Source organism: Phyllobates terribilis, unplaced genomic scaffold (assembly GCF_046119375.1).
Source record: "Phyllobates terribilis strain yellow unplaced genomic scaffold, ASM4611937v1 Scaffold_108__1_contigs__length_5656254, whole genome shotgun sequence".
Taxonomy (NCBI): Eukaryota; Metazoa; Chordata; class Amphibia; order Anura; family Dendrobatidae; genus Phyllobates; species Phyllobates terribilis.
In genome coordinates, this window is record NW_027362868.1 from 276,291 (window position 1) to 302,344 (window position 26,054).

The 26,054-nt window shown below is 45.2% G+C and overlaps 20 non-coding genes across 20 annotated transcripts; all 20 read left to right on the plus strand.

The window, feature by feature from the left end:
* Positions 1 to 469: 469 nt before the first annotated feature.
* LOC141201178 (U2 spliceosomal RNA) lies at positions 470 to 660 on the plus strand. The gene has a single exon (XR_012272747.1). It is a non-coding gene; the product is annotated as a U2 spliceosomal RNA (small nuclear RNA).
* A 1,117-nt stretch (positions 661 to 1,777) lies between these two features.
* LOC141200419 (U2 spliceosomal RNA) lies at positions 1,778 to 1,968 on the plus strand. The gene has a single exon (XR_012272140.1). It is a non-coding gene; the product is annotated as a U2 spliceosomal RNA (small nuclear RNA).
* A 1,119-nt stretch (positions 1,969 to 3,087) lies between these two features.
* On the plus strand, positions 3,088 to 3,278 carry LOC141200431 (U2 spliceosomal RNA). The gene has a single exon (XR_012272152.1). It is a non-coding gene; the product is annotated as a U2 spliceosomal RNA (small nuclear RNA).
* A 1,121-nt stretch (positions 3,279 to 4,399) lies between these two features.
* On the plus strand, positions 4,400 to 4,590 carry LOC141200442 (U2 spliceosomal RNA). Its single transcript, XR_012272163.1, has one exon. It is a non-coding gene; the product is annotated as a U2 spliceosomal RNA (small nuclear RNA).
* A 1,125-nt stretch (positions 4,591 to 5,715) lies between these two features.
* Positions 5,716 to 5,906, plus strand: LOC141200454 (U2 spliceosomal RNA). Its single transcript, XR_012272174.1, has one exon. It is a non-coding gene; the product is annotated as a U2 spliceosomal RNA (small nuclear RNA).
* A 1,122-nt stretch (positions 5,907 to 7,028) lies between these two features.
* LOC141200465 (U2 spliceosomal RNA) lies at positions 7,029 to 7,219 on the plus strand. The gene has a single exon (XR_012272185.1). It is a non-coding gene; the product is annotated as a U2 spliceosomal RNA (small nuclear RNA).
* Positions 7,220 to 8,340: 1,121 nt separating this feature from the next.
* Positions 8,341 to 8,531, plus strand: LOC141200476 (U2 spliceosomal RNA). Its single transcript, XR_012272196.1, has one exon. It is a non-coding gene; the product is annotated as a U2 spliceosomal RNA (small nuclear RNA).
* Positions 8,532 to 9,652: 1,121 nt separating this feature from the next.
* On the plus strand, positions 9,653 to 9,843 carry LOC141200487 (U2 spliceosomal RNA). Its single transcript, XR_012272207.1, has one exon. It is a non-coding gene; the product is annotated as a U2 spliceosomal RNA (small nuclear RNA).
* A 1,121-nt stretch (positions 9,844 to 10,964) lies between these two features.
* Positions 10,965 to 11,155, plus strand: LOC141200498 (U2 spliceosomal RNA). Its single transcript, XR_012272218.1, has one exon. It is a non-coding gene; the product is annotated as a U2 spliceosomal RNA (small nuclear RNA).
* Positions 11,156 to 12,277: 1,122 nt separating this feature from the next.
* LOC141200509 (U2 spliceosomal RNA) lies at positions 12,278 to 12,468 on the plus strand. The gene has a single exon (XR_012272229.1). It is a non-coding gene; the product is annotated as a U2 spliceosomal RNA (small nuclear RNA).
* A 1,123-nt stretch (positions 12,469 to 13,591) lies between these two features.
* On the plus strand, positions 13,592 to 13,782 carry LOC141200521 (U2 spliceosomal RNA). Its single transcript, XR_012272240.1, has one exon. It is a non-coding gene; the product is annotated as a U2 spliceosomal RNA (small nuclear RNA).
* Positions 13,783 to 14,903: 1,121 nt separating this feature from the next.
* Positions 14,904 to 15,094, plus strand: LOC141200533 (U2 spliceosomal RNA). Its single transcript, XR_012272251.1, has one exon. It is a non-coding gene; the product is annotated as a U2 spliceosomal RNA (small nuclear RNA).
* A 1,122-nt stretch (positions 15,095 to 16,216) lies between these two features.
* On the plus strand, positions 16,217 to 16,407 carry LOC141200545 (U2 spliceosomal RNA). Its single transcript, XR_012272263.1, has one exon. It is a non-coding gene; the product is annotated as a U2 spliceosomal RNA (small nuclear RNA).
* A 1,121-nt stretch (positions 16,408 to 17,528) lies between these two features.
* On the plus strand, positions 17,529 to 17,719 carry LOC141200556 (U2 spliceosomal RNA). Its single transcript, XR_012272274.1, has one exon. It is a non-coding gene; the product is annotated as a U2 spliceosomal RNA (small nuclear RNA).
* A 1,121-nt stretch (positions 17,720 to 18,840) lies between these two features.
* LOC141200568 (U2 spliceosomal RNA) lies at positions 18,841 to 19,031 on the plus strand. Its single transcript, XR_012272285.1, has one exon. It is a non-coding gene; the product is annotated as a U2 spliceosomal RNA (small nuclear RNA).
* Positions 19,032 to 20,149: 1,118 nt separating this feature from the next.
* LOC141200579 (U2 spliceosomal RNA) lies at positions 20,150 to 20,340 on the plus strand. The gene has a single exon (XR_012272296.1). It is a non-coding gene; the product is annotated as a U2 spliceosomal RNA (small nuclear RNA).
* Positions 20,341 to 21,464: 1,124 nt separating this feature from the next.
* LOC141200591 (U2 spliceosomal RNA) lies at positions 21,465 to 21,655 on the plus strand. The gene has a single exon (XR_012272307.1). It is a non-coding gene; the product is annotated as a U2 spliceosomal RNA (small nuclear RNA).
* Positions 21,656 to 22,775: 1,120 nt separating this feature from the next.
* Positions 22,776 to 22,966, plus strand: LOC141200602 (U2 spliceosomal RNA). Its single transcript, XR_012272318.1, has one exon. It is a non-coding gene; the product is annotated as a U2 spliceosomal RNA (small nuclear RNA).
* Positions 22,967 to 24,087: 1,121 nt separating this feature from the next.
* LOC141200613 (U2 spliceosomal RNA) lies at positions 24,088 to 24,278 on the plus strand. Its single transcript, XR_012272329.1, has one exon. It is a non-coding gene; the product is annotated as a U2 spliceosomal RNA (small nuclear RNA).
* A 1,121-nt stretch (positions 24,279 to 25,399) lies between these two features.
* Positions 25,400 to 25,590, plus strand: LOC141200625 (U2 spliceosomal RNA). Its single transcript, XR_012272340.1, has one exon. It is a non-coding gene; the product is annotated as a U2 spliceosomal RNA (small nuclear RNA).
* Positions 25,591 to 26,054: the final 464 nt, after the last annotated feature.

A 26,054-nucleotide genomic window follows, 5' to 3' on the forward strand; every position in this document is an offset into this window, starting at 1 on the left:
CCAGGTATCCCGCCTGCAGTAGACGGAATGTGGCAATGGAACGCTGGCTGCGCGTGTCATAATAGGCTCTGAGCCTTTATATACCTGCGCACAGCAGCAGCCACCTTCAGTCTGCTGCTGGACAGCCAGCAGCAGCAGCAGCAGGAGAGGTAATTAATCAGCAACCCTCCTGCTAAGGGTAGACAGCTGCTCGTTCCACCCCCCCCCCCGCCTTAATTGGTTCTCCTCCCTTCCAACAGTGTTGAGGCGGGTGGGAACAGCCGGGGGTTGAGGGTACTGTGCTAAAAGAGGTGGAGTTATGCAGATCTAAAACGCGTGGATTGCAGCAGCAGCAAGCCGAAAAGTGCAGGCATGTGAGGGATCTAGAGGTTGACAGCATGTCTTCTTAACGGGAGTCCAGGTGGCCATCTCCACAAATGGACTTTTCAGAATCCTTGGGTGGCACCGTAGTCGGAAACCAATTCTGGTTATCGCTTCTCGGCCTTTTGGCTAAGATCAAGTGTAGTATCTGTTCTTATCAGTTTAATATCTGATATGTCCCCTATCTGGGGACCATATATTAAATGGATTTTTAGAACAGGGAGATGGAAAAAGAGCTTGCTCTGTCCACTCCACGCATTGACCTGGTATTGCAGTATCTCCAGGACCGGTGCACCCCTTCTTTAATGCAGTTTCTAAAATCAGAAAGAATTGAATTCAATGCTTTTTGTTCATTTTGCTTGTTTGTCGGATTTTGGGATGGACTCTTTGGCTTTGCTTTTCTTCTCCTCATTGGATTTTTCATGTTAAAAGTTGCAGAAGCCAGATGACAAGCTCATTTTGGTTCAACTTCAGCAACTGTGCATTGCATTGCCATGTAATGTAATGTAATGCAATGCTATCTATCTAGCTCTCCCTCTATACTTCCTTTTGGATAAACAGACATATTAGGCAAGCATTTTGGAGCTTTCACCTAAATAACTACAGGTGGTGAGATAAGCTGCACAATATAATTGACCTTTCAGTATATTGTTGCACACACACCATCTATTTAGCAAATGCCCTTGTTATCAACAGCAGCCTTTTAAACTCACCTGAGCTAACAGGTATGTGAGCTGGTTACTCTGCTGCGCTTAAAATTTCTTTTTTGGTTTGCTACAATGCCTTTTCTGAAACGTTGTCTCCCTCTGCTGGAACACTGACTTCTTTCATTTAATGCCTGCAGACTATAAAAGAGAAACCAACCCAAAAAGTTTGGTTGATTAGTCTGTGGCATTCTTTTAAACTGTTGCTTATGGCGGTCTCTGTGAGCTTCTCAGTGACATTCAGCCATCCAGGTATCCCGCCTGCAGTAGACGGAATGTGGCAATGGAACGCTGGCTGCGCGTGTCATAATAGGCTCTGAGCCTTTATATACCTGCGCACAGCAGCAGCCACCTTCAGTCTGCTGCTGGACAGCCAGCAGCAGCAGCAGGAGAGGTAATTAATCAGCAACCCTCCTGCTAAGGGTAGACAGCTGCTCGTTCCACCCCCCCCCCGCCTTAATTGGTTCTCCTCCCTTCCAACGGTGTTGAGGCGGGTGGGAACAGCCGGGGGTTGAGGGTACTGTGCTAAAAGAGGTGGAGTTATGCAGATCTAAAACGCGTGGATTGCAGCAGCAGCAAGCCGAAAAGTGCAGGCATGTGAGGGATCTAGAGGTTGACAGCATGTCTTCTTAACGGGAGTCCAGGTGGCCATCTCCACAAATGGACTTTTCAGAATCCTTGGGTGGCACCGTAGTCGGAAACCAATTCTGGTTATCGCTTCTCGGCCTTTTGGCTAAGATCAAGTGTAGTATCTGTTCTTATCAGTTTAATATCTGATACGTCCCCTATCTGGGGACCATATATTAAATGGATTTTTAGAACAGGGAGATGGAAAAAGAGCTTGCTCTGTCCACTCCACGCATTGACCTGGTATTGCAGTATCTCCAGGACCGGTGCACCCCTTCTTTAATGCAGTTTCTAAAATCAGAAAGAATTGAATTCAATGCTTTTTGTTCATTTTGCTTGTTTGTCGGATTTTGGGATGGACTCTTTGGCTTTGCTTTTCTTCTCCTCATTGGATTTTTCATGTTAAAAGTTGCAGAAGCCAGATGACAAGCTCATTTTGGTTCAACTTCAGCAACTGTGCATTGCATTGCCATGTAATGTAATGTAATGCAATGCTATCTATCTAGCTCTCCCTCTATACTTCCTTTTGGATAAACAGACATATTAGGCAAGCATTTTGGAGCTTTCACCTAAATAACTACAGGTGGTGAGATAAGCTGCACAATATAATTGACCTTTCAGTATATTGTTGCACACACACCATCTATTTAGCAAATGCCCTTGTTATCAACAGCAGCCTTTTAAACTCACCTGAGCTAACAGGTATGTGAGCTGGTTACTCTGCTGCGCTTAAAATTTCTTTTTTGGTTTGCTACAATGCCTTTTCTGAAACGTTGTCTCCCTCTGCTGGAACACTGACTTCTTTCATTTAATGCCTGCAGACTATAAAAGAGAAACCAACCCAAAAAGTTTGGTTGATTAGTCTGTGGCATTCTTTTAAACTGTTGCTTATGGCGGTCTCTGTGAGCTTCTCAGTGACATTCAGCCATCCAGGTATCCCGCCTGCAGTAGACGGAATGTGGCAATGGAACGCTGGCTGCGCGTGTCATAATAGGCTCTGAGCCTTTATATACCTGCGCACAGCAGCAGCCACCTTCAGTCTGCTGCTGGACAGCCAGCAGCAGCAGCAGGAGAGGTAATTAATCAGCAACCCTCCTGCTAAGGGTAGACAGCTGCTCGTTCCACCCCCCCCCCCCGCCTTAATTGGTTCTCCTCCCTTCCAACGGTGTTGAGGCGGGTGGGAACAGCCGGGGGTTGAGGGTACTGTGCTAAAAGAGGTGGAGTTATGCAGATCTAAAACGCGTGGATTGCAGCAGCAGCAAGCCGAAAAGTGCAGGCATGTGAGGGATCTAGAGGTTGACAGCATGTCTTCTTAACGGGAGTCCAGGTGGCCATCTCCACAAATGGACTTTTCAGAATCCTTGGGTGGCACCGTAGTCGGAAACCAATTCTGGTTATCGCTTCTCGGCCTTTTGGCTAAGATCAAGTGTAGTATCTGTTCTTATCAGTTTAATATCTGATACGTCCCCTATCTGGGGACCATATATTAAATGGATTTTTAGAACAGGGAGATGGAAAAAGAGCTTGCTCTGTCCACTCCACGCATTGACCTGGTATTGCAGTATCTCCAGGACCGGTGCACCCCTTCTTTAATGCAGTTTCTAAAATCAGAAAGAATTGAATTCAATGCTTTTTGTTCATTTTGCTTGTTTGTCGGATTTTGGGATGGACTCTTTGGCTTTGCTTTTCTTCTCCTCATTGGATTTTTCATGTTAAAAGTTGCAGAAGCCAGATGACAAGCTCATTTTGGTTCAACTTCAGCAACTGTGCATTGCATTGCCATGTAATGTAATGTAATGCAATGCTATCTATCTAGCTCTCCCTCTATACTTCCTTTTGGATAAACAGACATATTAGGCAAGCATTTTGGAGCTTTCACCTAAATAACTACAGGTGGTGAGATAAGCTGCACAATATAATTGACCTTTCAGTATATTGTTGCACACACACCATCTATTTAGCAAATGCCCTTGTTATCAACAGCAGCCTTTTAAACTCACCTGAGCTAACAGGTATGTGAGCTGGTTACTCTGCTGCGCTTAAAATTTCTTTTTTGGTTTGCTACAATGCCTTTTCTGAAACGTTGTCTCCCTCTGCTGGAACACTGACTTCTTTCATTTAATGCCTGCAGACTATAAAAGAGAAACCAACCCAAAAAGTTTGGTTGATTAGTCTGTGGCATTCTTTTAAACTGTTGCTTATGGCGGTCTCTGTGAGCTTCTCAGTGACATTCAGCCATCCAGGTATCCCGCCTGCAGTAGACGGAATGTGGCAATGGAACGCTGGCTGCGCGTGTCATAATAGGCTCTGAGCCTTTATATACCTGCGCACAGCAGCAGCCACCTTCAGTCTGCTGCTGGACAGCCAGCAGCAGCAGCAGCAGGAGAGGTAATTAATCAGCAACCCTCCTGCTAAGGGTAGACAGCTGCTCGTTCCACCCCCCCCCTCGCCTTAATTGGTTCTCCTCCCTTCCAACGGTGTTGAGGCGGGTGGGAACAGCCGGGGGTTGAGGGTACTGTGCTAAAAGAGGTGGAGTTATGCAGATCTAAAACGCGTGGATTGCAGCAGCAGCAAGCCGAAAAGTGCAGGCATGTGAGGGATCTAGAGGTTGACAGCATGTCTTCTTAACGGGAGTCCAGGTGGCCATCTCCACAAATGGACTTTTCAGAATCCTTGGGTGGCACCGTAGTCGGAAACCAATTCTGGTTATCGCTTCTCGGCCTTTTGGCTAAGATCAAGTGTAGTATCTGTTCTTATCAGTTTAATATCTGATACGTCCCCTATCTGGGGACCATATATTAAATGGATTTTTAGAACAGGGAGATGGAAAAAGAGCTTGCTCTGTCCACTCCACGCATTGACCTGGTATTGCAGTATCTCCAGGACCGGTGCACCCCTTCTTTAATGCAGTTTCTAAAATCAGAAAGAATTGAATTCAATGCTTTTTGTTCATTTTGCTTGTTTGTCGGATTTTGGGATGGACTCTTTGGCTTTGCTTTTCTTCTCCTCATTGGATTTTTCATGTTAAAAGTTGCAGAAGCCAGATGACAAGCTCATTTTGGTTCAACTTCAGCAACTGTGCATTGCATTGCCATGTAATGTAATGTAATGCAATGCTATCTATCTAGCTCTCCCTCTATACTTCCTTTTGGATAAACAGACATATTAGGCAAGCATTTTGGAGCTTTCACCTAAATAACTACAGGTGGTGAGATAAGCTGCACAATATAATTGACCTTTCAGTATATTGTTGCACACACACCATCTATTTAGCAAATGCCCTTGTTATCAACAGCAGCCTTTTAAACTCACCTGAGCTAACAGGTATGTGAGCTAGTTACTCTGCTGCGCTTAAAATTTCTTTTTTGGTTTGCTACAATGCCTTTTCTGAAACGTTGTCTCCCTCTGCTGGAACACTGACTTCTTTCATTTAATGCCTGCAGACTATAAAAGAGAAACCAACCCAAAAAGTTTGGTTGATTAGTCTGTGGCATTCTTTTAAACTGTTGCTTATGGCGGTCTCTGTGAGCTTCTCAGTGACATTCAGCCATCCAGGTATCCCGCCTGCAGTAGACGGAATGTGGCAATGGAACGCTGGCTGCGTGTGTCATAATAGGCTCTGAGCCTTTATATACCTGCGCACAGCAGCAGCCACCTTCAGTCTGCTGCTGGACAGCCAGCAGCAGCAGCAGCAGGAGAGGTAATTAATCAGCAACCCTCCTGCTAAGGGTAGACAGCTGCTCGTTCCACCCCCCCCCCCCCCCGCCTTAATTGGTTCTCCTCCCTTCCAACGGTGTTGAGGCGGGTGGGAACAGCCGGGGGTTGAGGGTACTGTGCTAAAAGAGGTGGAGTTATGCAGATCTAAAACGCGTGGATTGCAGCAGCAGCAAGCCGAAAAGTGCAGGCATGTGAGGGATCTAGAGGTTGACAGCATGTCTTCTTAACGGGAGTCCAGGTGGCCATCTCCACAAATGGACTTTTCAGAATCCTTGGGTGGCACCGTAGTCGGAAACCAATTCTGGTTATCGCTTCTCGGCCTTTTGGCTAAGATCAAGTGTAGTATCTGTTCTTATCAGTTTAATATCTGATACGTCCCCTATCTGGGGACCATATATTAAATGGATTTTTAGAACAGGGAGATGGAAAAAGAGCTTGCTCTGTCCACTCCACGCATTGACCTGGTATTGCAGTATCTCCAGGACCGGTGCACCCCTTCTTTAATGCAGTTTCTAAAATCAGAAAGAATTGAATTCAATGGTTTTTGTTCATTTTGCTTGTTTGTCGGATTTTGGGATGGACTCTTTGGCTTTGCTTTTCTTCTCCTCATTGGATTTTTCATGTTAAAAGTTGCAGAAGCCAGATGACAAGCTCATTTTGGTTCAACTTCAGCAACTGTGCATTGCATTGCCATGTAATGTAATGTAATGCAATGCTATCTATCTAGCTCTCCCTCTATACTTCCTTTTGGATAAACAGACATATTAGGCAAGCATTTTGGAGCTTTCACCTAAATAACTACAGGTGGTGAGATAAGCTGCACAATATAATTGACCTTTCAGTATATTGTTGCACACACACCATCTATTTAGCAAATGCCCTTGTTATCAACAGCAGCCTTTTAAACTCACCTGAGCTAACAGGTATGTGAGCTGGTTACTCTGCTGCGCTTAAAATTTCTTTTTTGGTTTGCTACAATGCCTTTTCTGAAACGTTGTCTCCCTCTGCTGGAACACTGACTTCTTTCATTTAATGCCTGCAGACTATAAAAGAGAAACCAACCCAAAAAGTTTGGTTGATTAGTCTGTGGCATTCTTTTAAACTGTTGCTTATGGCGGTCTCTGTGAGCTTCTCAGTGACATTCAGCCATCCAGGTATCCCGCCTGCAGTAGACGGAATGTGGCAATGGAACGCTGGCTGCGCGTGTCATAATAGGCTCTGAGCCTTTATATACCTGCGCACAGCAGCAGCCACCTTCAGTCTGCTGCTGGACAGCCAGCAGCAGCAGCAGCAGGAGAGGTAATTAATCAGCAACCCTCCTGCTAAGGGTAGACAGCTGCTCGTTCCACCCCCCCCCCCCGCCTTAATTGGTTCTCCTCCCTTCCAACGGTGTTGAGGCGGGTGGGAACAGCCGGGGGTTGAGGGTACTGTGCTAAAAGAGGTGGAGTTATGCAGATCTAAAACGCGTGGATTGCAGCAGCAGCAAGCCGAAAAGTGCAGGCATGTGAGGGATCTAGAGGTTGACAGCATGTCTTCTTAACGGGAGTCCAGGTGGCCATCTCCACAAATGGACTTTTCAGAATCCTTGGGTGGCACCGTAGTCGGAAACCAATTCTGGTTATCGCTTCTCGGCCTTTTGGCTAAGATCAAGTGTAGTATCTGTTCTTATCAGTTTAATATCTGATACGTCCCCTATCTGGGGACCATATATTAAATGGATTTTTAGAACAGGGAGATGGAAAAAGAGCTTGCTCTGTCCACTCCACGCATTGACCTGGTATTGCAGTATCTCCAGGACCGGTGCACCCCTTCTTTAATGCAGTTTCTAAAATCAGAAAGAATTGAATTCAATGCTTTTTGTTCATTTTGCTTGTTTGTCGGATTTTGGGATGGACTCTTTGGCTTTGCTTTTCTTCTCCTCATTGGATTTTTCATGTTAAAAGTTGCAGAAGCCAGATGACAAGCTCATTTTGGTTCAACTTCAGCAACTGTGCATTGCATTGCCATGTAATGTAATGTAATGCAATGCTATCTATCTAGCTCTCCCTCTATACTTCCTTTTGGATAAACAGACATATTAGGCAAGCATTTTGGAGCTTTCACCTAAATAACTACAGGTGGTGAGATAAGCTGCACAATATAATTGACCTTTCAGTATATTGTTGCACACACACCATCTATTTAGCAAATGCCCTTGTTATCAACAGCAGCCTTTTAAACTCACCTGAGCTAACAGGTATGTGAGCTGGTTACTCTGCTGCGCTTAAAATTTCTTTTTTGGTTTGCTACAATGCCTTTTCTGAAACGTTGTCTCCCTCTGCTGGAACACTGACTTCTTTCATTTAATGCCTGCAGACTATAAAAGAGAAACCAACCCAAAAAGTTTGGTTGATTAGTCTGTGGCATTCTTTTAAACTGTTGCTTATGGCGGTCTCTGTGAGCTTCTCAGTGACATTCAGCCATCCAGGTATCCCGCCTGCAGTAGACGGAATGTGGCAATGGAACGCTGGCTGCGCGTGTCATATTAGGCTCTGAGCCTTTATATACCTGCGCACAGCAGCAGCCACCTTCAGTCTGCTGCTGGACAGCCAGCAGCAGCAGCAGCAGGAGAGGTAATTAATCAGCAACCCTCCTGCTAAGGGTAGACAGCTGCTCGTTCCACCCCCCCCCCCGCCTTAATTGGTTCTCCTCCCTTCCAACGGTGTTGAGGCGGGTGGTAACAGCCGGGGGTTGAGGGTACTGTGCTAAAAGAGGTGGAGTTATGCAGATCTAAAACGCGTGGATTGCAGCAGCAGCAAGCCGAAAAGTGCAGGCATGTGAGGGATCTAGAGGTTGACAGCATGTCTTCTTAACGGGAGTCCAGGTGGCCATCTCCACAAATGGACTTTTCAGAATCCTTGGGTGGCACCGTAGTCGGAAACCAATTCTGGTTATCGCTTCTCGGCCTTTTGGCTAAGATCAAGTGTAGTATCTGTTCTTATCAGTTTAATATCTGATACGTCCCCTATCTGGGGACCATATATTAAATGGATTTTTAGAACAGGGAGATGGAAAAAGAGCTTGCTCTGTCCACTCCACGCATTGACCTGGTATTGCAGTATCTCCAGGACCGGTGCACCCCTTCTTTAATGCAGTTTCTAAAATCAGAAAGAATTGAATTCAATGCTTTTTGTTCATTTTGCTTGTTTGTCGGATTTTGGGATGGACTCTTTGGCTTTGCTTTTCTTCTCCTCATTGGATTTTTCATGTTAAAAGTTGCAGAAGCCAGATGACAAGCTCATTTTGGTTCAACTTCAGCAACTGTGCATTGCATTGCCATGTAATGTAATGTAATGCAATGCTATCTATCTAGCTCTCCCTCTATACTTCCTTTTGGATAAACAGACATATTAGGCAAGCATTTTGGAGCTTTCACCTAAATAACTACAGGTGGTGAGATAAGCTGCACAATATAATTGACCTTTCAGTATATTGTTGCACACACACCATCTATTTAGCAAATGCCCTTGTTATCAACAGCAGCCTTTTAAACTCACCTGAGCTAACAGGTATGTGAGCTGGTTACTCTGCTGCGCTTAAAATTTCTTTTTTGGTTTGCTACAATGCCTTTTCTGAAACGTTGTCTCCCTCTGCTGGAACACTGACTTCTTTCATTTAATGCCTGCAGACTATAAAAGAGAAACCAACCCAAAAAGTTTGGTTGATTAGTCTGTGGCATTCTTTTAAACTGTTGCTTATGGCGGTCTCTGTGAGCTTCTCAGTGACATTCAGCCATCCAGGTATCCCGCCTGCAGTAGACGGAATGTGGCAATGGAACGCTGGCTGCGCGTGTCATAATAGGCTCTGAGCCTTTATATACCTGCGCACAGCAGCAGCCACCTTCAGTCTGCTGCTGGACAGCCAGCAGCAGCAGCAGCAGGAGAGGTAATTAATCAGCAACCCTCCTGCTAAGGGTAGACAGCTGCTCGTTCCACCCCCCCCCCCGCCTTAATTGGTTCTCCTCCCTTCCAACGGTGTTGAGGCGGGTGGTAACAGCCGGGGGTTGAGGGTACTGTGCTAAAAGAGGTGGAGTTATGCAGATCTAAAACGCGTGGATTGCAGCAGCAGCAAGCCGAAAAGTGCAGGCATGTGAGGGATCTAGAGGTTGACAGCATGTCTTCTTAACGGGAGTCCAGGTGGCCATCTCCACAAATGGACTTTTCAGAATCCTTGGGTGGCACCGTAGTCGGAAACCAATTCTGGTTATCGCTTCTCGGCCTTTTGGCTAAGATCAAGTGTAGTATCTGTTCTTATCAGTTTAATATCTGATACGTCCCCTATCTGGGGACCATATATTAAATGGATTTTTAGAACAGGGAGATGGAAAAAGAGCTTGCTCTGTCCACTCCACGCATTGACCTGGTATTGCAGTATCTCCAGGACCGGTGCACCCCTTCTTTAATGCAGTTTCTAAAATCAGAAAGAATTGAATTCAATGCTTTTTGTTCATTTTGCTTGTTTGTCGGATTTTGGGATGGACTCTTTGGCTTTGCTTTTCTTCTCCTCATTGGATTTTTCATGTTAAAAGTTGCAGAAGCCAGATGACAAGCTCATTTTGGTTCAACTTCAGCAACTGTGCATTGCATTGCCATGTAATGTAATGTAATGCAATGCTATCTATCTAGCTCTCCCTCTATACTTCCTTTTGGATAAACAGACATATTAGGCAAGCATTTTGGAGCTTTCACCTAAATAACTACAGGTGGTGAGATAAGCTGCACAATATAATTGACCTTTCAGTATATTGTTGCACACACACCATCTATTTAGCAAATGCCCTTGTTATCAACAGCAGCCTTTTAAACTCACCTGAGCTAACAGGTATGTGAGCTGGTTACTCTGCTGCGCTTAAAATTTCTTTTTTGGTTTGCTACAATGCCTTTTCTGAAACGTTGTCTCCCTCTGCTGGAACACTGACTTCTTTCATTTAATGCCTGCAGACTATAAAAGAGAAACCAACCCAAAAAGTTTGGTTGATTAGTCTGTGGCATTCTTTTAAACTGTTGCTTATGGCGGTCTCTGTGAGCTTCTCAGTGACATTCAGCCATCCAGGTATCCCGCCTGCAGTAGACGGAATGTGGCAATGGAACGCTGGCTGCGCGTGTCATAATAGGCTCTGAGCCTTTATATACCTGCGCACAGCAGCAGCCACCTTCAGTCTGCTGCTGGACAGCAAGCAGCAGCAGCAGCAGGAGAGGTAATTAATCAGCAACCCTCCTGCTAAGGGTAGACAGCTGCTCGTTCCACCCCCCCCCCCGCCTTAATTGGTTCTCCTCCCTTCCAACGGTGTTGAGGCGGGTGGGAACAGCCGGGGGTTGAGGGTACTGTGCTAAAAGAGGTGGAGTTATGCAGATCTAAAACGCGTGGATTGCAGCAGCAGCAAGCCGAAAAGTGCAGGCATGTGAGGGATCTAGAGGTTGACAGCATGTCTTCTTAACGGGAGTCCAGGTGGCCATCTCCACAAATGGACTTTTCAGAATCCTTGGGTGGCACCGTAGTCGGAAACCAATTCTGGTTATCGCTTCTCGGCCTTTTGGCTAAGATCAAGTGTAGTATCTGTTCTTATCAGTTTAATATCTGATACGTCCCCTATCTGGGGACCATATATTAAATGGATTTTTAGAACAGGGAGATGGAAAAAGAGCTTGCTCTGTCCACTCCACGCATTGACCTGGTATTGCAGTATCTCCAGGACCGGTGCACCCCTTCTTTAATGCAGTTTCTAAAATCAGAAAGAATTGAATTCAATGCTTTTTGTTCATTTTGCTTGTTTGTCGGATTTTGGGATGGACTCTTTGGCTTTGCTTTTCTTCTCCTCATTGGATTTTTCATGTTAAAAGTTGCAGAAGCCAGATGACAAGCTCATTTTGGTTCAACTTCAGCAACTGTGCATTGCATTGCCATGTAATGTAATGTAATGCAATGCTATCTATCTAGCTCTCCCTCTATACTTCCTTTTGGATAAACAGACATATTAGGCAAGCATTTTGGAGCTTTCACCTAAATAACTACAGGTGGTGAGATAAGCTGCACAATATAATTGACCTTTCAGTATATTGTTGCACACACACCATCTATTTAGCAAATGCCCTTGTTATCAACAGCAGCCTTTTAAACTCACCTGAGCTAACAGGTATGTGAGCTGGTTACTCTGCTGCGCTTAAAATTTCTTTTTTGGTTTGCTACAATGCCTTTTCTGAAACGTTGTCTCCCTCTGCTGGAACACTGACTTCTTTCATTTAATGCCTGCAGACTATAAAAGAGAAACCAACCCAAAAAGTTTGGTTGATTAGTCTGTGGCATTCTTTTAAACTGTTGCTTATGGCGGTCTCTGTGAGCTTCTCAGTGACATTCAGCCATCCAGGTATCCCGCCTGCAGTAGACGGAATGTGGCAATGGAACGCTGGCTGCGCGTGTCATAATAGGCTCTGAGCCTTTATATACCTGCGCACAGCAGCAGCCACCTTCAGTCTGCCGCTGGACAGCCAGCAGCAGCAGCAGCAGGAGAGGTAATTAATCAGCAACCCTCCTGCTAAGGGTAGACAGCTGCTCGTTCCACCCCCCCCCCCCGCCTTAATTGGTTCTCCTCCCTTCCAACGGTGTTGAGGCGGGTGGTAACAGCCGGGGGTTGAGGGTACTGTGCTAAAAGAGGTGGAGTTATGCAGATCTAAAACGCGTGGATTGCAGCAGCAGCAAGCCGAAAAGTGCAGGCATGTGAGGGATCTAGAGGTTGACAGCATGTCTTCTTAACGGGAGTCCAGGTGGCCATCTCCACAAATGGACTTTTCAGAATCCTTGGGTGGCACCGTAGTCGGAAACCAATTCTGGTTATCGCTTCTCGGCCTTTTGGCTAAGATCAAGTGTAGTATCTGTTCTTATCAGTTTAATATCTGATACGTCCCCTATCTGGGGACCATATATTAAATGGATTTTTAGAACAGGGAGATGGAAAAAGAGCTTGCTCTGTCCACTCCACGCATTGACCTGGTATTGCAGTATCTCCAGGACCGGTGCACCCCTTCTTTAATGCAGTTTCTAAAATCAGAAAGAATTGAATTCAATGCTTTTTGTTCATTTTGCTTGATTGTCGGATTTTGGGATGGACTCTTTGGCTTTGCTTTTCTTCTCCTCATTGGATTTTTCATGTTAAAAGTTGCAGAAGCCAGATGACAAGCTCATTTTGGTTCAACTTCAGCAACTGTGCATTGCATTGCCATGTAATGTAATGTAATGCAATGCTATCTATCTAGCTCTCCCTCTATACTTCCTTTTGGATAAACAGACATATTAGGCAAGCATTTTGGAGCTTTCACCTAAATAACTACAGGTGGTGAGATAAGCTGCACAATATAATTGACCTTTCAGTATATTGTTGCACACACACCATCTATTTAGCAAATGCCCTTGTTATCAACAGCAGCCTTTTAAACTCACCTGAGCTAACAGGTATGTGAGCTGGTTACTCTGCTGCGCTTAAAATTTCTTTTTTGGTTTGCTACAATGCCTTTTCTGAAACGTTGTCTCCCTCTGCTGGAACACTGACTTCTTTCATTTAATGCCTGCAGACTATAAAAGAGAAACCAACCCAAAAAGTTTGGTTGATTAGTCTGTGGCATTCTTTTAAACTGTTGCTTATGGCGGTCTCTGTGAGCTTCTCAGTGACATTCAGCCATCCAGGTATCCCGCCTGCAGTAGACGGAATGTGGCAATGGAACGCTGGCTGCGCGTGTCATAATAGGCTCTGAGCCTTTATATACCTGCGCACAGCAGCAGCCACCTTCAGTCTGCTGCTGGACAGCCAGCAGCAGCAGCAGCAGGAGAGGTAATTAATCAGCAACCCTCCTGCTAAGGGTAGACAGCTGCTCGTTCCACCCCCCCCCCCCCGCCTTAATTGGTTCTCCTCCCTTCCAACGGTGTTGAGGCGGGTGGTAACAGCCGGGGGTTGAGGGTCCTGTGCTAAAAGAGGTGGAGTTATGCAGATCTAAAACGCGTGGATTGCAGCAGCAGCAAGCCGAAAAGTGCAGGCATGTGAGGGATCTAGAGGTTGACAGCATGTCTTCTTAACGGGAGTCCAGGTGGCCATCTCCACAAATGGACTTTTCAGAATCCTTGGGTGGCACCGTAGTCGGAAACCAATTCTGGTTATCGCTTCTCGGCCTTTTGGCTAAGATCAAGTGTAGTATCTGTTCTTATCAGTTTAATATCTGATACGTCCCCTATCTGGGGACCATATATTAAATGGATTTTTAGAACAGGGAGATGGAAAAAGAGCTTGCTCTGTCCACTCCACGCATTGACCTGGTATTGCAGTATCTCCAGGACCGGTGCACCCCTTCTTTAATGCAGTTTCTAAAATCAGAAAGAATTGAATTCAATGCTTTTTGTTCATTTTGCTTGTTTGTCGGATTTTGGGATGGACTCTTTGGCTTTGCTTTTCTTCTCCTCATTGGATTTTTCATGTTAAAAGTTGCAGAAGCCAGATGACAAGCTCATTTTGGTTCAACTTCAGCAACTGTGCATTGCATTGCCATGTAATGTAATGTAATGCAATGCTATCTATCTAGCTCTCCCTCTATACTTCCTTTTGGATAAACAGACATATTAGGCAAGCATTTTGGAGCTTTCACCTAAATAACTACAGGTGGTGAGATAAGCTGCACAATATAATTGACCTTTCAGTATATTGTTGCACACACACCATCTATTTAGCAAATGCCCTTGTTATCAACAGCAGCCTTTTAAACTCACCTGAGCTAACAGGTATGTGAGCTGGTTACTCTGCTGCGCTTAAAATTTCTTTTTTGGTTTGCTACAATGCCTTTTCTGAAACGTTGTCTCCCTCTGCTGGAACACTGACTTCTTTCATTTAATGCCTGCAGACTATAAAAGAGAAACCAACCCAAAAAGTTTGGTTGATTAGTCTGTGGCATTCTTTTAAACTGTTGCTTATGGCGGTCTCTGTGAGCTTCTCAGTGACATTCAGCCATCCAGGTATCCCGCCTGCAGTAGACGGAATGTGGCAATGGAACGCTGGCTGCGCGTGTCATATTAGGCTCTGAGCCTTTATATACCTGCGCACAGCAGCAGCCACCTTCAGTCTGCTGCTGGACAGCCAGCAGCAGCAGCAGCAGGAGAGGTAATTAATCAGCAACCCTCCTGCTAAGGGTAGACAGCTGCTCGTTCCACCCCCCCCCCCGCCTTAATTGGTTCTCCTACCTTCCAACGGTGTTGAGGCGGGTGGGAACAGCCGGGGGTTGAGGGTACTGTGCTAAAAGAGGTGGAGTTATGCAGATCTAAAACGCGTGGATTGCAGCAGCAGCAAGCCGAAAAGTGCAGGCATGTGAGGGATCTAGAGGTTGACAGCATGTCTTCTTAACGGGAGTCCAGGTGGCCATCTCCACAAATGGACTTTTCAGAATCCTTGGGTGGCACCGTAGTCGGAAACCAATTCTGGTTATCGCTTCTCGGCCTTTTGGCTAAGATCAAGTGTAGTATCTGTTCTTATCAGTTTAATATCTGATACGTCCCCTATCTGGGGACCATATATTAAATGGATTTTTAGAACAGGGAGATGGAAAAAGAGCTTGCTCTGTCCACTCCACGCATTGACCTGGTATTGCAGTATCTCCAGGACCGGTGCACCCCTTCTTTAATGCAGTTTCTAAAATCAGAAAGAATTGAATTCAATGCTTTTTGTTCATTTTGCTTGTTTGTCGGATTTTGGGATGGACTCTTTGGCTTTGCTTTTCTTCTCCTCATTGGATTTTTCATGTTAAAAGTTGCAGAAGCCAGATGACAAGCTCATTTTGGTTCAACTTCAGCAACTGTGCATTGCATTGCCATGTAATGTAATGTAATGCAATGCTATCTATCTAGCTCTCCCTCTATACTTCCTTTTGGATAAACAGACATATTAGGCAAGCATTTTGGAGCTTTCACCTAAATAACTACAGGTGGTGAGATAAGCTGCACAATATAATTGACCTTTCAGTATATTGTTGCACACACACCATCTATTTAGCAAATGCCCTTGTTATCAACAGCAGCCTTTTAAACTCACCTGAGCTAACAGGTATGTGAGCTGGTTACTCTGCTGCGCTTAAAATTTCTTTTTTGGTTTGCTACAATGCCTTTTCTGAAACGTTGTCTCCCTCTGCTGGAACACTGACTTCTTTCATTTAATGCCTGCAGACTATAAAAGAGAAACCAACCCAAAAAGTTTGGTTGATTAGTCTGTGGCATTCTTTTAAACTGTTGCTTATGGCGGTCTCTGTGAGCTTCTCAGTGACATTCAGCCATCCAGGTATCCCGCCTGCAGTAGACGGAATGTGGCAATGGAACGCTGGCTGCGCGTGTCATAATAGGCTCTGAGCCTTTATATACCTGCGCACAGCAGCAGCCACCTTCAGTCTGCTGCTGGACAGCCAGCAGCAGCAGCAGCAGGAGAGGTAATTAATCAGCAACCCTCCTGCTAAGGGTAGACAGCTGCTCGTTCCACCCCCCCCCCCCGCCTTAATTGGTTCTCCTCCCTTCCAACGGTGTTGAGGCGGGTGGTAACAGCCGGGGGTTGAGGGTCCTGTGCTAAAAGAGGTGGAGTTATGCAGATCTAAAACGCGTGGATTGCAGCAGCAGCAAGCCGAAAAGTGCAGGCATGTGAGGGATCTAGAGGTTGACAGCATGTCTTCTTAACGGGAGTCCAGGTGGCCATCTCCACAAATGGACTTTTCAGAATCCTTGGGTGGCACCGTAGTCGGAAACCAATTCTGGTTATCGCTTCTCGGCCTTTTGGCTAAGATCAAGTGTAGTATCTGTTCTTATCAGTTTAATATCTGATACGTCCCCTATCTGGGGACCATATATTAAATGGATTTTTAGAACAGGGAGATGGAAAAAGAGCTTGCTCTGTCCACTCCACGCATTGACCTGGTATTGCAGTATCTCCAGGACCGGTGCACCCCTTCTTTAATGCAGTTTCTAAAATCAGAAAGAATTGAATTCAATGCTTTTTGTTCATTTTGCTTGTTTGTCGGATTTTGGGATGGACTCTTTGGCTTTGCTTTTCTTCTCCTCATTGGATTTTTCATGTTAAAAGTTGCAGAAGCCAGATGACAAGCTCATTTTGGTTCAACTTCAGCAACTGTGCATTGCATTGCCATGTAATGTAATGTAATGCAATGCTATCTATCTAGCTCTCCCTCTATACTTCCTTTTGGATAAACAGACATATTAGGCAAGCATTTTGGAGCTTTCACCTAAATAACTACAGGTGGTGAGATAAGCTGCACAATATAATTGACCTTTCAGTATATTGTTGCACACACACCATCTATTTAGCAAATGCCCTTGTTATCAACAGCAGCCTTTTAAACTCACCTGAGCTAACAGGTATGTGAGCTGGTTACTCTGCTGCGCTTAAAATTTCTTTTTTGGTTTGCTACAATGCCTTTTCTGAAACGTTGTCTCCCTCTGCTGGAACACTGACTTCTTTCATTTAATGCCTGCAGACTATAAAAGAGAAACCAACCCAAAAAGTTTGGTTGATTAGTCTGTGGCATTCTTTTAAACTGTTGCTTATGGCGGTCTCTGTGAGCTTCTCAGTGACATTCAGCCATCCAGGTATCCCGCCTGCAGTAGACGGAATGTGGCAATGGAACGCTGGCTGCGCGTGTCATATTAGGCTCTGAGCCTTTATATACCTGCGCACAGCAGCAGCCACCTTCAGTCTGCTGCTGGACAGCCAGCAGCAGCAGCAGCAGGAGAGGTAATTAATCAGCAACCCTCCTGCTAAGGGTAGACAGCTGCTCGTTCCACCCCCCCCCCCGCCTTAATTGGTTCTCCTACCTTCCAACGGTGTTGAGGCGGGTGGGAACAGCCGGGGGTTGAGGGTACTGTGCTAAAAGAGGTGGAGTTATGCAGATCTAAAACGCGTGGATTGCAGCAGCAGCAAGCCGAAAAGTACAGGCATGTGAGGGATCTAGAGGTTGACAGCATGTCTTCTTAACGGGAGTCCAGGTGGCCATCTCCACAAATGGACTTTTCAGAATCCTTGGGTGGCACCGTAGTCGGAAACCAATTCTGGTTATCGCTTCTCGGCCTTTTGGCTAAGATCAAGTGTAGTATCTGTTCTTATCAGTTTAATATCTGATACGTCCCCTATCTGGGGACCATATATTAAATGGATTTTTAGAACAGGGAGATGGAAAAAGAGCTTGCTCTGTCCACTCCACGCATTGACCTGGTATTGCAGTATCTCCAGGACCGGTGCACCCCTTCTTTAATGCAGTTTCTAAAATCAGAAAGAATTGAATTCAATGCTTTTTGTTCATTTTGCTTGTTTGTCGGATTTTGGGATGGACTCTTTGGCTTTGCTTTTCTTCTCCTCATTGGATTTTTCATGTTAAAAGTTGCAGAAGCCAGATGACAAGCTCATTTTGGTTCAACTTCAGCAACTGTGCATTGCATTGCCATGTAATGTAATGTAATGCAATGCTATCTATCTAGCTCTCCCTCTATACTTCCTTTTGGATAAACAGACATATTAGGCAAGCATTTTGGAGCTTTCACCTAAATAACTACAGGTGGTGAGATAAGCTGCACAATATAATTGACCTTTCAGTATATTGTTGCACACACACCATCTATTTAGCAAATGCCCTTGTTATCAACAGCAGCCTTTTAAACTCACCTGAGCTAACAGGTATGTGAGCTGGATACTCTGCTGCGCTTAAAATTTCTTTTTTGGTTTGCTACAATGCCTTTTCTGAAACGTTGTCTCCCTCTGCTGGAACACTGACTTCTTTCATTTAATGCCTGCAGACTATAAAAGAGAAACCAACCCAAAAAGTTTGGTTGATTAGTCTGTGGCATTCTTTTAAACTGTTGCTTATGGCGGTCTCTGTGAGCTTCTCAGTGACATTCAGCCATCCAGGTATCCCGCCTGCAGTAGACGGAATGTGGCAATGGAACGCTGGCTGCGCGTGTCATAATAAGCTCTGAGCCTTTATATACCTGCGCACAGCAGCAGCCACCTTCAGTCTGCTGCTGGACAGCCAGCAGCAGCAGCAGCAGGAGAGGTAATTAATCAGCAACCCTCCTGCTAAGGGTAGACAGCTGCTCGTTCCACCCCCCCCCCCGCCTTAATTGGTTCTCCTCCCTTCCAACGGTGTTGAGGCGGGTGGGAACAGCCGGGGGTTGAGGGTACTGTGCTAAAAGAGGTGGAGTTATGCAGATCTAAAACGCGTGGATTGCAGCAGCAGCAAGCCGAAAAGTGCAGGCATGTGAGGGATCTAGAGGTTGACAGCATGTCTTCTTAACGGGAGTCCAGGTGGCCATCTCCACAAATGGACTTTTCAGAATCCTTGGGTGGCACCGTAGTCGGAAACCAATTCTGGTTATCGCTTCTCGGCCTTTTGGCTAAGATCAAGTGTAGTATCTGTTCTTATCAGTTTAATATCTGATACGTCCCCTATCTGGGGACCATATATTAAATGGATTTTTAGAACAGGGAGATGGAAAAAGAGCTTGCTCTGTCCACTCCACGCATTGACCTGGTATTGCAGTATCTCCAGGACCGGTGCACCCCTTCTTTAATGCAGTTTCTAAAATCAGAAAGAATTGAATTCAATGCTTTTTGTTCATTTTGCTTGTTTGTCGGATTTTGGGATGGACTCTTTGGCTTTGCTTTTCTTCTCCTCATTGGATTTTTCATGTTAAAAGTTGCAGAAGCCAGATGACAAGCTCATTTTGGTTCAACTTCAGCAACTGTGCATTGCATTGCCATGTAATGTAATGTAATGCAATGCTATCTATCTAGCTCTCCCTCTATACTTCCTTTTGGATAAACAGACATATTAGGCAAGCATTTTGGAGCTTTCACCTAAATAACTACAGGTGGTGAGATAAGCTGCACAATATAATTGACCTTTCAGTATATTGTTGCACACACACCATCTATTTAGCAAATGCCCTTGTTATCAACAGCAGCCTTTTAAACTCACCTGAGCTAACAGGTATGTGAGCTGGTTACTCTGCTGCGCTTAAAATTTCTTTTTTGGTTTGCTACAATGCCTTTTCTGAAACGTTGTCTCCCTCTGCTGGAACACTGACTTCTTTCATTTAATGCCTGCAGACTATAAAAGAGAAACCAACCCAAAAAGTTTGGTTGATTAGTCTGTGGCATTCTTTTAAACTGTTGCTTATGGCGGTCTCTGTGAGCTTCTCAGTGACATTCAGCCATCCAGGTATCCCGCCTGCAGTAGACGGAATGTGGCAATGGAACGCTGGCTGCGCGTGTCATAATAGGCTCTGAGCCTTTATATACCTGCGCACAGCAGCAGCCACCTTCAGTCTGCTGCTGGACAGCCAGCAGCAGCAGCAGGAGAGGTAATTAATCAGCAACCCTCCTGCTAAGGGTAGACAGCTGCTCGTTCCACCCCCCCGCCCGCCTTAATTGGTTCTCCTCCCTTCCAACGGTGTTGAGGCGGGTGGGAACAGCCGGGGGTTGAGGGTACTGTGCTAAAAGAGGTGGAGTTATGCAGATCTAAAACGCGTGGATTGCAGCAGCAGCAAGCCGAAAAGTGCAGGCATGTGAGGGATCTAGAGGTTGACAGCATGTTTTCTTAACGGGAGTCCAGGTGGCCATCTCCACAAATGGACTTTTCAGAATCCTTGGGTGGCACCGTAGTCGGAAACCAATTCTGGTTATCGCTTCTCGGCCTTTTGGCTAAGATCAAGTGTAGTATCTGTTCTTATCAGTTTAATATCTGATACGTCCCCTATCTGGGGACCATATATTAAATGGATTTTTAGAACAGGGAGATGGAAAAAGAGCTTGCTCTGTCCACTCCACGCATTGACCTGGTATTGCAGTATCTCCAGGACCGGTGCACCCCTTCTTTAATGCAGTTTCTAAAATCAGAAAGAATTGAATTCAATGCTTTTTGTTCATTTTGCTTGATTGTCGGATTTTGGGATGGACTCTTTGGCTTTGCTTTTCTTCTCCTCATTGGATTTTTCATGTTAAAAGTTGCAGAAGCCAGATGACAAGCTCATTTTGGTTCAACTTCAGCAACTGTGCATTGCATTGCCATGTAATGTAATGTAATGCAATGCTATCTATCTAGCTCTCCCTCTATACTTCCTTTTGGATAAACAGACATATTAGGCAAGCATTTTGGAGCTTTCACCTAAATAACTACAGGTGGTGAGATAAGCTGCACAATATAATTGACCTTTCAGTATATTGTTGCACACACACCATCTATTCAGCAAATGCCCTTGTTATCAACAGCAGCCTTTTAAACTCACCTGAGCTAACAGGTATGTGAGCTGGTTACTCTGCTGCGCTTAAAATTTCTTTTTTGGTTTGCTACAATGCCTTTTCTGAAACGTTGTCTCCCTCTGCTGGAACACTGACTTCTTTCATTTAATGCCTGCAGACTATAAAAGAGAAACCAACCCAAAAAGTTTGGTTGATTAGTCTGTGGCATTCTTTTAAACTGTTGCTTATGGCGGTCTCTGTGAGCTTCTCAGTGACATTCAGCCATCCAGGTATCCCGCCTGCAGTAGACGGAATGTGGCAATGGAACGCTGGCTGCGCGTGTCATAATAGGCTCTGAGCCTTTATATACCTGCGCACAGCAGCAGCCACCTTCAGTCTGCTGCTGGACAGCCAGCAGCAGCAGCAGCAGGAGAGGTAATTAATCAGCAACCCTCCTGCTAAGGGTAGACAGCTGCTCGTTCCACCCCCCCCCCCCCCGCCTTAATTGGTTCTCCTCCCTTCCAACGGTGTTGAGGCGGGTGGTAACAGCCGGGGGTTGAGGGTCCTGTGCTAAAAGAGGTGGAGTTATGCAGATCTAAAACGCGTGGATTGCAGCAGCAGCAAGCCGAAAAGTGCAGGCATGTGAGGGATCTAGAGGTTGACAGCATGTCTTCTTAACGGGAGTCCAGGTGGCCATCTCCACAAATGGACTTTTCAGAATCCTTGGGTGGCACCGTAGTCGGAAACCAATTCTGGTTATCGCTTCTCGGCCTTTTGGCTAAGATCAAGTGTAGTATCTGTTCTTATCAGTTTAATATCTGATACGTCCCCTATCTGGGGACCATATATTAAATGGATTTTTAGAACAGGGAGATGGAAAAAGAGCTTGCTCTGTCCACTCCACGCATTGACCTGGTATTGCAGTATCTCCAGGACCGGTGCACCCCTTCTTTAATGCAGTTTCTAAAATCAGAAAGAATTGAATTCAATGCTTTTTGTTCATTTTGCTTGTTTGTCGGATTTTGGGATGGACTCTTTGGCTTTGCTTTTCTTCTCCTCATTGGATTTTTCATGTTAAAAGTTGCAGAAGCCAGATGACAAGCTCATTTTGGTTCAACTTCAGCAACTGTGCATTGCATTGCCATGTAATGTAATGTAATGCAATGCTATCTATCTAGCTCTCCCTCTATACTTCCTTTTGGATAAACAGACATATTAGGCAAGCATTTTGGAGCTTTCACCTAAATAACTACAGGTGGTGAGATAAGCTGCACAATATAATTGACCTTTCAGTATATTGTTGCACACACACCATCTATTTAGCAAATGCCCTTGTTATCAACAGCAGCCTTTTAAACTCACCTGAGCTAACAGGTATGTGAGCTGGTTACTCTGCTGCGCTTAAAATTTCTTTTTTGGTTTGCTACAATGCCTTTTCTGAAACGTTGTCTCCCTCTGCTGGAACACTGACTTCTTTCATTTAATGCCTGCAGACTATAAAAGAGAAACCAACCCAAAAAGTTTGGTTGATTAGTCTGTGGCATTCTTTTAAACTGTTGCTTATGGCGGTCTCTGTGAGCTTCTCAGTGACATTCAGCCATCCAGGTATCCCGCCTGCAGTAGACGGAATGTGGCAATGGAACGCTGGCTGCGCGTGTCATATTAGGCTCTGAGCCTTTATATACCTGCGCACAGCAGCAGCCACCTTCAGTCTGCTGCTGGACAGCCAGCAGCAGCAGCAGCAGGAGAGGTAATTAATCAGCAACCCTCCTGCTAAGGGTAGACAGCTGCTCGTTCCACCCCCCCCCCGCCTTAATTGGTTCTCCTACCTTCCAACGGTGTTGAGGCGGGTGGGAACAGCCGGGGGTTGAGGGTACTGTGCTAAAAGAGGTGGAGTTATGCAGATCTAAAACGCGTGGATTGCAGCAGCAGCAAGCCGAAAAGTGCAGGCATGTGAGGGATCTAGAGGTTGACAGCATGTCTTCTTAACGGGAGTCCAGGTGGCCATCTCCACAAATGGACTTTTCAGAATCCTTGGGTGGCACCGTAGTCGGAAACCAATTCTGGTTATCGCTTCTCGGCCTTTTGGCTAAGATCAAGTGTAGTATCTGTTCTTATCAGTTTAATATCTGATACGTCCCCTATCTGGGGACCATATATTAAATGGATTTTTAGAACAGGGAGATGGAAAAAGAGCTTGCTCTGTCCACTCCACGCATTGACCTGGTATTGCAGTATCTCCAGGACCGGTGCACCCCTTCTTTAATGCAGTTTCTAAAATCAGAAAGAATTGAATTCAATGCTTTTTGTTCATTTTGCTTGTTTGTCGGATTTTGGGATGGACTCTTTGGCTTTGCTTTTCTTCTCCTCATTGGATTTTTCATGTTAAAAGTTGCAGAAGCCAGATGACAAGCTCATTTTGGTTCAACTTCAGCAACTGTGCATTGCATTGCCATGTAATGTAATGTAATGCAATGCTATCTATCTAGCTCTCCCTCTATACTTCCTTTTGGATAAACAGACATATTAGGCAAGCATTTTGGAGCTTTCACCTAAATAACTACAGGTGGTGAGATAAGCTGCACAATATAATTGACCTTTCAGTATATTGTTGCACACACACCATCTATTTAGCAAATGCCCTTGTTATCAACAGCAGCCTTTTAAACTCACCTGAGCTAACAGGTATGTGAGCTGGTTACTCTGCTGCGCTTAAAATTTCTTTTTTGGTTTGCTACAATGCCTTTTCTGAAACGTTGTCTCCCTCTGCTGGAACACTGACTTCTTTCATTTAATGCCTGCAGACTATAAAAGAGAAACCAACCCAAAAAGTTTGGTTGATTAGTCTGTGGCATTCTTTTAAACTGTTGCTTATGGCGGTCTCTGTGAGCTTCTCAGTGACATTCAGCCATCCAGGTATCCCGCCTGCAGTAGACGGAATGTGGCAATGGAACGCTGGCTGCGCGTGTCATAATAGGCTCTGAGCCTTTATATACCTGCGCACAGCAGCAGCCACCTTCAGTCTGCTGCTGGACAGCCAGCAGCAGCAGCAGCAGGAGAGGTAATTAATCAGCAACCCTCCTGCTAAGGGTAGACAGCTGCTCGTTCCACCCCCCCCCCCGCCTTAATTGGTTCTCCTCCCTTCCAACGGTGTTGAGGCGGGTGGGAACAGCCGGGGGTTGAGGGTACTGTGCTAAAAGAGGTGGAGTTATGCAGATCTAAAACGCGTGGATTGCAGCAGCAGCAAGCCGAAAAGTGCAGGCATGTGAGGGATCTAGAGGTTGACAGCATGTCTTCTTAACGGGAGTCCAGGTGGCCATCTCCACAAATGGACTTTTCAGAATCCTTGGGTGGCACCGTAGTCGGAAACCAATTCTGGTTATCGCTTCTCGGCCTTTTGGCTAAGATCAAGTGTAGTATCTGTTCTTATCAGTTTAATATCTGATACGTCCCCTATCTGGGGACCATATATTAAATGGATTTTTAGAACAGGGAGATGGAAAAAGAGCTTGCTCTGTCCACTCCACGCATTGACCTGGTATTGCAGTATCTCCAGGACCGGTGCACCCCTTCTTTAATGCAGTTTCTAAAATCAGAAAGAATTGAATTCAATGCTTTTTGTTCATTTTGCTTGTTTGTCGGATTTTGGGATGGACTCTTTGGCTTTGCTTTTCTTCTCCTCATTGGATTTTTCATGTTAAAAGTGGCAGAAGCCAGATGACAAGCTCATTTTGGTTCAACTTCAGCAACTGTGCATTGCATTGCCATGTAATGTAATGTAATGCAATGATATCTATCTAGCTCTCCCTCTATACTTCCTTTTGGATAAACAGACATATTAGGCAAGCATTTTGGAGCTTTCACCTAAATATCTACAGGTGGTGAGATAAGCTGCACAATATAATTGACCTTTCAGTATATTGTTGCACACACACCATTTATTTAGCAAATGCCCTTTTTATCAACAGCAGCCTTTTAAACTCACCTGAGCTAACAGGTATGTGAGCTGGTTACTCTGCTGCGCTTAAAATTTCTTTTTTGGTTTGCTACAATGCCTTTTCTGAAACGTTGTCTCCCTCTGCTGGAACACTGACTTCTTTCATTTAATGCCTGCAGACTATAAAAGAGAAACCAACCCAAAAAGTTTGGTTGATTAGTCTGTGGCATTCTTTTAAACTGTTGCTTATGGCGGTCTCTGTGAGCTTCTCAGTGACATTCAGCCATCCAGGTATCCCGCCTGCAGTAGACAGAATGTGGCAATGGAACGCTGGCTGCGCGTGTCATAATAGGCTCTGAGCCTTTATATACCTGCGCACAGCAGCAGCCACCTTCAGTCTGCTGCTGGACAGCCAGCAGCAGCAGCAGCAGGAGAGGTAATTAATCAGCAACCCTCCTGCTAAGGGTAGACAGCTGCTCATTCCACCCCCCCCCCCGCCTTAATTGGTTCTCCTCCCTTCCAACGGTGTTGAGGCGGGTGGGAACAGCCGGGGGTTGAGGGTACTGTGCTAAAAGAGGTGGAGTTATGCAGATCTAAAACGCGTGGATTGCAGCAGCAGCAAGCCGAAAAGTGCAGGCATGTGAGGGATCTAGAGGTTGACAGCATGTGTTCTTAACGGGAGTCCAGGTGGCCATCACCACAAATGGACTTTTCAGAATCCTTGGGTGGCACCGTAGTCGGAAACCATTTCTGGTTATCGCTTCTCGGCCTTTTGGCTAAGATCAAGTGTAGTATCTGTTCTTATCAGTTTAATATCTGATACGTCCCCTATCTGGGGACCATATATTAAATGGATTTTTAGAACAGGGAGATGGAAAAAGAGCTTGCTCTGTCCACTCCACGCATTGACCTGGTATTGCAGTATCTCCAGGACCGGTGCACCCCTTCTTTAATGCAGTTTCTAAAATCAAAAAGAATTGAATTCAATGCTTTTTGTTCATTTTGCTTGTTTGTCGGATTTTGGGATGGACTCTTTGGCTTTGCTTTTCTTCTCCTCATTGGATTTTTCATGTTAAAAGTTGCAGAAGCCAGATGACAAGCTCATTTTGGTTCAACTTCAGCAACTGTGCATTGCATTGCCATGTAATGTAATGTAATGCAATGCTATCTATCTAGCTCTCCCTCTATACTTCCTTTTGGATAAACAGACATATTAGGCAAGCATTTTGGAGCTTTCACCTAAATAACTACAGGTGGTGAGATAAGCTGCACAATATAATTGACCTTTCAGTATATTGTTGCACACACACCATCTATTTAGCAAATGCCCTTGTTATCAACAGCAGCCTTTTAAACTCACCTGAGCTAACAGGTATGTGAGCTGGTTACTCTGCTGCGCTTAAAATTTCTT